Source organism: Sebastes umbrosus, chromosome 2, assembly GCF_015220745.1.
Source record: "Sebastes umbrosus isolate fSebUmb1 chromosome 2, fSebUmb1.pri, whole genome shotgun sequence".
Taxonomy (NCBI): Eukaryota; Metazoa; Chordata; class Actinopteri; order Perciformes; family Sebastidae; genus Sebastes; species Sebastes umbrosus.
The window spans coordinates 36,645,120-36,653,598 of NC_051270.1; the positions used below are offsets into that span (position 1 = coordinate 36,645,120).

Sequence of the window (8,479 nt, forward strand, 5' to 3'; positions counted from 1 at the left end):
CCTTTGGCTCAGTCATCTGTGCACGTATCGCTCTCAGACAAAATGTCCTCCTCATCAGACACAATCATCATCTAGCAATAAAGGAAAAGCTGATGTCTGCTTCTGCAGATAATTACAGTCATAACAACGGGAGCAGAGATGTAATCAGAGAATCTGGGTTCTGGAGGCATGAAGCCAAGTCATCCAACTTAGAGCAACAGAGGAGGGATCCCTCTCCCAGGACAGTTGTAGTATATTTATAGCATAAAACATAGTAATTAGTAGAATTACATTATAAAATGACAAAATAAGCCAAGTACATTACTTTTAATATCATGTTAATATTCAGTGTAAGAAGTTATCAGAGAAGACATTAAATAGGACCTATTATGCAATATATTATTTTCATGTTCATACTTCTATTTTGGGTTTCTACTAGAACATGTTTACAGGCTTTAATGTTCAAAAAAACGCTTTATTTTTCAGCTGTTGCCCAGTGTTGTGATTGGTCAATTGAACGAACCTTCGGACTCCGCTCCAGCTCCACTCTAAATAGTTTTGTTTGAGGGTGTGCCAAACTAGCCACAATGTATGTATAAATAAGATAAGATAAGATAAGATAGAACTTTATTAATCCCGAAGGAAATGTGTTACTTTGTGACATCACCACGTTACAGAAGAAAAGGCGGGTCTTCAATCAAGGCGTTTCAGGAGCAGTGTTTCTGTGGGGGAGAGTAACTCCCTTTGGTGTGGACTTTGGGCTTTGTAACTTTGCAGAACTTTTACATGCACAAAAAACAATATAACACACTAAAGGAAAGGGAAAAAGCACAAAAGCATAATAGGTCCTCTTTAAGCAACTTCCAGGTCCCGCCAAGAGCGGGTAGGACCTGAACCAAAAACCTCACTCTGAACCACAAAGACCTGGAAAAAGGACATACCCCACAAACACACAAAGGTAAAACACAAAGATACCATTCACACGGAGGGAGAAGAGACAAGATGCTAAAAGAGGATGAAGCAGTTCATTGCAGTCTATTAACTGATGTAAACAAGCACTAACCAGCACCAGAAAACACCAGTAACAGTAAAAAGATAAAATAAGATGTAAAGTGATGTAAATGAAGGTTACAAACGCAACTTTTAAAATCAATTAACTTAAAGATTAAAATAAAGTGTCTCTAAACCAAAATACTGGGCAATCCACTCTTGTGAAGTGAGTGTGTGCATGTGACAGGTATGCAACTTGTCATTGGTGGTTCAACAGGAAAAATGTGTCCACTATCCAATAAGTTGTTTGAGCCTGAAAGAAAAAAATAAACCAGGAGTAGCAACAGAAGTGGGAGCAGGAGACAAAGGGGGGGCACCTATGTTCAGTATAAAGCAGAGTGGGCAGAGTTGCCAAGTCCACTTATTATAAGCGACTTTGGGTTTGTTTTCCTGAAAAGTTGCTTACAAATAATAGTCGCGGGTTGCATTTTTTGAGGCTTGTTTCTAAAGTGTCATTGCTTATTTGGGCTCTTGTCTCTCTCCTCACCGCCCGCCGAGAGTTGTTGTTGTGAGACAAATCTTAGCTAAAAATGTTAAGTGGGCGAAATATGGCAAAAAGTACAACAAAGACTGTGAAAAAGAGAGTGAACTTTAAGATTGGATTCGCCCTCAAGTGGAGGACGATTCAAAGGCAGTTTGCCATTTTTTATAACTGTGATATAGAAGCACATCATGCCGATGCTGATTTGCAAAAATGCAAAAATGAAACAAAATGCAAAAATGTAATTAATTGTTCAACTTCATTAAGTTTATAACAAGAAAAATGTAAAGTTACAAGTTAAAAATGGATGCAAAAATGTGATGCAATCCAAAAATGAAATGTAATGCATGCAATACAAAATAAATTCATACATATATATGAAGTGATCAAGTGGTCGTCTCTCTTGCTCATATTGTGGTAGGTATAAGTAGGTTGCTTGTTTTGGGCTTTTTTGAGGGGGAGAGTTGCTTCTTTTCTTTTGGGCTTGTTTCTATAGACCCGGTTGCGAGATCTGGCAACACTGAGAGTGGACAGTACAGCAAGCAGAGAGGGGAACAGGTGAAGTTGACCAGAATCAGACTGGGACACACTAATCTGAACAACACACCAAACTGGGTCATTAGAACAACAGTGCCAGCAGCCACAGACAGTATGTACTTGTGTAATGTAGGAGGTATATGGGACAGAAAGTGAAGTGATGCTATCTGAAATGAGGAAAATGGGATTAACAGAAATATCAATAGATAGATAGATAGATAGATAGATAGATAGATAGATAGCAACTTTATTGATCCTGAGGGAAATTCAAGTTTCCAGCATCACAGTTCCATAGTGCAAAAACATGTTAGTAAAAAGGCAGTAAAAAAATTAGTAGTGCAAAGTACAAAGTACAAAAAATATACCAGATATCAAAATACAAGGAGATGAAGAAAACTGTTAAAAGTGAATATAGTGCAGGGTAACAGCTGTGATACACGACTATTAAAAAGTGAATATAGTGCAGAAGAGACTGTTAAAAGTGAGTATAGTGCATTATTATCTGTCCTGCAGACCGTCCTCCACTAAGAAGTATTCTAAAGTATAGGGGGTAAATGTGAATGAATAAAGTGTCTGTTTGACTTCTTGAGAGTCACTGGTCTAGTAAACAGGATCTGAATGAAGATGGAGCAGTACTGGACTCGTTCCAGCAGGTGGCAGCAATGCAACATAACGGATGCGGGCTACCGTCAATCTCCAACGAAGAAGAAGAAGAAGCAGTTTGAGCCAATCAGCGACGAGCTTCACTAAACGCACTCTGCTTCAAATGAGAAGCCAACATGCTGGAGGCTAGTTCAGCTGCTACGAGCTAGAAACACAAGATACTGTTCTATTCACATAACCCACATACCTGATGCTCTTTGGTAAGGCTGTATTAGGAGCTTTTGGTTGGCATGTTTTGTTTAAGGAAGAGCAGTGACATGTTGCGGTACTGAAGCGAATGTTAGCTAGATGCTACCATAGCAACCAGCTAACGTTGAGCTAACTCGGCTAACGGTAGTCAGAATCTGCTTTTTGTTCAACCGATCTTTAACGTTACTGTTTTGCATCGTTGAAGGAAATTGATTATTAGTAGCCAACATTTCTAGTTTCTTTCAGTGTTACATGTGTAAGTTAACACGTGTACGGCTCTGGCTAACCTGCGTGGTTGTCATGGTTTGTCGTTGTACGCAGGCGTTGCTGCTAACTGCCATGAAGTCCTCACATCGCAGCGAGATGAGACTGGATGGAGCTACCTGTCGATCAGAAATGGGAACTCAGGGTAAACTCAATAGTGTCTCCAACTCATCCAGAGAGTCAGCGGTGCATGTTAACGTCAGAGGGCTGGAGGGTGTGAGAGTGATGAGTTGCACTAATCAGTTGGGATGTTTGTTGCAGTGGCATCAATACCCCAATCCGGATCAACCTGAGGACACACAGTGTGCACAGGGGCCATCTGACTCAACCCTCCACCTATTTACAAGTGTTTCCTGTACATATTAAATATGTGCACACAATAACATGACATGAGTTTATGTAACATGAGATTAAATTAATTAATTTGTCAAAAATGTAGGATTTTTAACAACTAAAGTTTCTCTACATATACAATTTACAATAAGCTTTTTAGCTAATTAGGTCTAAGATTTATTGAGGAGTATACAGTATAATGTAGGCTATTAATAAGAACACTGCATTTTGCATGATCTGTACTAATCATACTTGAAAGTGTGTCTGTTAACTGATGTAAACAAGCTTTAACCAGCACCAGAAAACATCAGTAACTTAGAATTTAGTTATGTGTTCAGATTTTGTAATAAAAGATACAGAAATAGATACAAAATACAGCAACTCCATGAATCTTTATAGGGTTATTTTAGTGGATACCATACAGAGGCACTATTAATCCTTGACTACCTCACCCACCGCAAGCCCCTGTTGATATGTTACAGTGTGACATCATTAGGAATACATTTACATTTAGGTGCTTTAATGGCATATTCAGGATATGCATGTGGACCATTTTATACCAGTATCACTATGTGACAGCAGCCATGTTGACATTTGGACAGTTGTGGTGAGTATGGAGTACCTAAGGGCTGGAAACTGCCACATCAAGGGGTTAAAGTTCAGTAACCGGGTGAGCCACTGGGAGTGTGTGCTCAGATTTTACCCACACTTTAACTGGAAAATATAAATATTTCCAAAGTGCTTATTTTCTGCAAAACACAATGATGATGACTAATAACATCTTGACATATTAAAAATAAGGGTTACATTTAAAAGTAAGATGTAAAAGAAAGTTACAAACAATGTTCAAAATCAAATTCATTTTCTCAAAGTTTCTCTTAACCAAAATACTAGGTAAAGGTCTTATGAAGTGAGTGTATGCCTGTGACAAGTATAGAACTTATCTTTGGTGGTTCAACAGGAAGAAGTTTCATCTTTTACTGTTTGTTTGCAACGTTGATGAAAAATAATTATTTGTAGCCAACATTTCAATTTTCTTTCAATGTCATTGGCCAGTTGACCTTTTTACATTTGAGTTTTTCACGACACGTTGGGTAATGTTAACTGAGATTGACCACTTTTTGTGAACATGGCTATGACTAACCGGCTTGGTTTGCATGGTTTGTCGTTGTACGCAGGCATTGCTGCTAACTGACATAAAGTCCTCACATCGCAGCGAGATGAGACTGGATGAAGCTACCTGTCGATCAGAAATGGGAACTCAAGGTAAACACAAATCCAGCAGGCACAATAGTGTCTCCAACACATCCGGAAAGTCAGCGGTGCATGTAACAGTCGGAGGGCTGGAGGGTGTGAGAGTGATGAGTTGCACTAATCAGTTGGGGTGTTTGTTGCAGTGGCATCAATACCCCAATCCGGATCAACCTGAGGACACACAGTGTGCACAGGGGCCATCTGACTCAACCCTCCACCTATTTACAAGTGTATGTTCTATGTGTGTGGTGCACACCATAACAAGACACAAGTTTGTTTAAGTAACATGCGTATCTTATCTTTTTATCCAGTTTATCCAAAAATGTTGTGATTTCAACAACCAATGTTTTCTCTACATCATATACTTGCAATAAGATATCTATATTAGGTCTGATATTTCTTGTGGGGCTCTGTTGATTTAATCAATGTGATATTAATAAGAATACTGCACTAATCATACTCAAAAATATGTCTATTAACCCAGCTTTAACCAGCAAACATCAGTAACTTAGATATGCTGTAGTTGAGTATCTTGTATTCAAACTTTGTAATAAAAGATATAAAAATACAGCAACATTACTCTTTACCCCATAAGCACCTGTTGGTATGTTACATTGTGACCTCATTAGGAATACTTTTACATTTAAGTGCTTTAATGGTATATTCATGATATGTATGTGGACTGTTTTATATACCGGTATGACTGTGACAGCAGCTATGTTGACTTTTGGACAGTTGTGAGTATTGAGTACCTAAGGTCTGGAACCTGCCACATCAAGTTCAGTCTCGGGGTAAGCCACTGGGTGTCTGTGCTCATTTTACACACACACGCACAGTTGAGTGAAAATATGAATATCTCCAAAGTGCTTTATATTCTGCAAATCACAATGACAGAGACTAAAACAAATCTTAAATTAAAATAAATAAGGGTTACATTTAAAAGTAAGGTGTGAAGTAAAATAGGGTTACAAACACAACTTATAAAATCAAATTAATCTGAGTTTCTCTAAACCGAAATACTCGGCAGAGGTTGCCCTTGTGAAGTGAGTGTGTGCACATGACGGGTTTACAACAGGAAAAAAGTTTCACCTTTTACTGTTTGTTTGCAACGCTGATGAAAAATAATTATTAGTAGCCAACATTTTTGTTCAATGTCGCATAGGCCAGTTTATCTTTTTACATTTGAGTTATTCACGATGGGTTGGGTAACTGTTTGTGCACATGGCTCTGGCTAACCTGCGTGGTTTGCGTGGTTTGCATGGTTTGTCATTGTACGCAGGCGTTGCTGCTAACTGCTATGAAGTCCTCACATCGCAGCGAGATGAGACTGGATGGAGCTACCTGTCGAAATGGGAATGGGAACTCAAGGTAAACACAAACCCAGCAGGCATGATAGTGTCTCCAACACATCCGGAAAGTCAGCGGTGCATGTTAAAGTCAGAGGGCTGGAGGGTGTGAGAGTGATGAGTTGCACTAATCAGTTGGGGTGTTTGTTGCAGTGGCATCAATACCCCAATCCGATCCAACCTGAGGACACACAGTGTGCACAGGGGCCATCTGACTCAACCCTCCACCTTTTTAAAGTGTGTTCTGTTCATATGTATGTGCACACAGATTTCTTTGGCTCTGCTAAATCAATATTATATTAAGAATACTGTCCTTCAACTTTTGCATTTCAGAAGAGTAAACTGTGTACCATTAATTCTTCAATAAATGTGGTGTATTTTCCAGTATCTGTATTAACACCTCCTGTGCCCATGTTATTCTTTAAGTCTACCGTCTGGAAGAGGAAGGACGCTGTGCTGTGGAGTTTCTCGAGCTTCTCTCCCCCCCTTCCCTCAATCAGCTCTCTGACCTGGAGGCCAGCTCTTTCATTGCTCAAGGTTTGTTTCTGGATGTACTGTCTACCTCACTATAGGAGAATTACTTCCTCTCCTTTGACTAAGGGTCTTTGAACATAACATAACATCCAGTACAATGTCCTCCACGTACCCTAATTACTGTGTTATAAGCTTCTAGGGCTGTCCTCGACCAAAGACATTCTTAGTCGACCAACTCATGATTTTGTCAACTAATCAATTAGTTGATTTAATCGACAGATCTGTAAAACTGAGTTTCTCCACAAAGAATCACACAAAAGCACCACTTTAAATCAGGTGTTTACCAGAGATGGGCTCAGGAGTTTCTTAGAAATAAGTCATTCAACATGAAAAAAGCATAAAAAAATGACTAATGGACTAAGAGGGGGCAGCTCTATTGGCTTCAGTCCACCAGATTGCTTTTGGGTCCATTTGATTAGATTAATTGGTTATGGCAGTCAATACAGCAGCATGTCTTTTAGATGAATCACTTCAACTTAATCATATTTTTCTTTTATCCTGGAGGTTTTATGATGACACTCCTTGACATTGTAAGTAATGACGGATAGCTCTATTCATCCAGAGTGTTTAGCACAAACCTATTTAGGAAGACAGGGGACTTAACCTGTGCTTCAACCGGAGGGAACCGGGGTGAAATTCAGTTCCTTGCCCCGTAACCGTCCCATAGCTCAGACTACGGGGGCAGCGTTAGCAGTGCTGAGTAATGCTGACTTGTCAAACTAAATCCTTGTGGCTGTGAGAACTTGTGTACAGCATTCAGTTTCATAGCTTCCCAACTAATATTAAAAGAGTGAGGGTGAGGGGAAACAAAGTTTAATTCAGTGTATGTGTATGTACTAAACCAGAAACTAAATGCTAGCCTGTCATCACCAGGGACATATTTGCCTTCCTGGTGTTTTGGGACTCCCTTTCAGAGGTGTATGTGTGCAAAAAAGTTGCATCTCAAAAGTCCATTGATCTGATTTATTTATATTTTTCCAGCTCTGCGAATGTAGTGGAAACAAACCGGAATGGGGTGACATGAATTGAAATGCCTTTCCTATCCAAGCCTAAATAGTCCTGCTATACCATATAGTGTTTTAGAGAGGTGGGGTAGTGTGACAATGATGAGTTGCACCATTAGTCGGGTTGCTGATTGCCGTAGCACAGCAGATCCGTCCTGAGAAGCCTGTGGTGACACCCATTGTGCACAGGGGCCATCTGAGTCACACTCACACCTGACAGAGAAACATGGGGGCACCTCTTAGAGGTTTTCTCTGCATTTCCTTTCTTACATTTGTGTGTTTTTGTTTTGCTCTCTTCCTTTCCCAGCCTGAAGATGGGGGGGAGTTCAGGGACACAGTTATGCAGGATGAGCCATTCTGAACATGATGAACAAAAACCGTATCCTGCCAGCAAAAGTTTTCCCTTCATAATGAGTGGAAGACCTCCAACCTGAGAGCTGGTGAGGACACACGACCTAATTCAGTCTAACTCTTGTGTTTTTGTGGAGAGCAAATCTTTTCCAATTTTGTCCTCTTCTATGTATCATCTTATTTAAATAGTCACAGCTCAAAAGCTTTCCTCTCAGCTTCTTGATTCACTTCTTGAATTCTAAAGACTATCTACGGATTGCTGACACTCGTATGCAGCTCTAATATTTCCATACAAGTGACCCAAACTGTTTCGTCAGTTAACTTTGTAACAACTGTAATGATGACGCTTAAATAGGTCCTTCATCTCTTCACAAAATCCTTCTGAAAGCAATTTGTTTTTAGAAGGCTCTTCTCCTCCTCGTAGCTGTGGCCTCATGCCAGTACTTGGCCCAATTCGTGTAATTTTGTCCCTAACTGTCAGAGTTATGAGCATG

The 8,479-nt window shown here is 39.7% G+C and overlaps 4 non-coding genes across 4 annotated transcripts; all 4 read left to right on the plus strand.

Annotated features, from left to right (window-relative positions):
- Window positions 1-3,378: 3,378 nt before the first annotated feature.
- Window positions 3,379-3,492, plus strand: LOC119482833. The gene has a single exon (XR_005205556.1). It is a non-coding gene; the product is annotated as a small nucleolar RNA SNORD67 (small nucleolar RNA).
- Window positions 3,493-4,847: 1,355 nt separating this feature from the next.
- LOC119482828 lies at window positions 4,848-4,961 on the plus strand. Its single transcript, XR_005205555.1, has one exon. It is a non-coding gene; the product is annotated as a small nucleolar RNA SNORD67 (small nucleolar RNA).
- A 1,242-nt stretch (window positions 4,962-6,203) lies between these two features.
- On the plus strand, window positions 6,204-6,317 carry LOC119482822. The gene has a single exon (XR_005205553.1). It is a non-coding gene; the product is annotated as a small nucleolar RNA SNORD67 (small nucleolar RNA).
- Window positions 6,318-7,726: 1,409 nt separating this feature from the next.
- On the plus strand, window positions 7,727-7,840 carry LOC119482837. Its single transcript, XR_005205557.1, has one exon. It is a non-coding gene; the product is annotated as a small nucleolar RNA SNORD67 (small nucleolar RNA).
- Window positions 7,841-8,479: the final 639 nt, after the last annotated feature.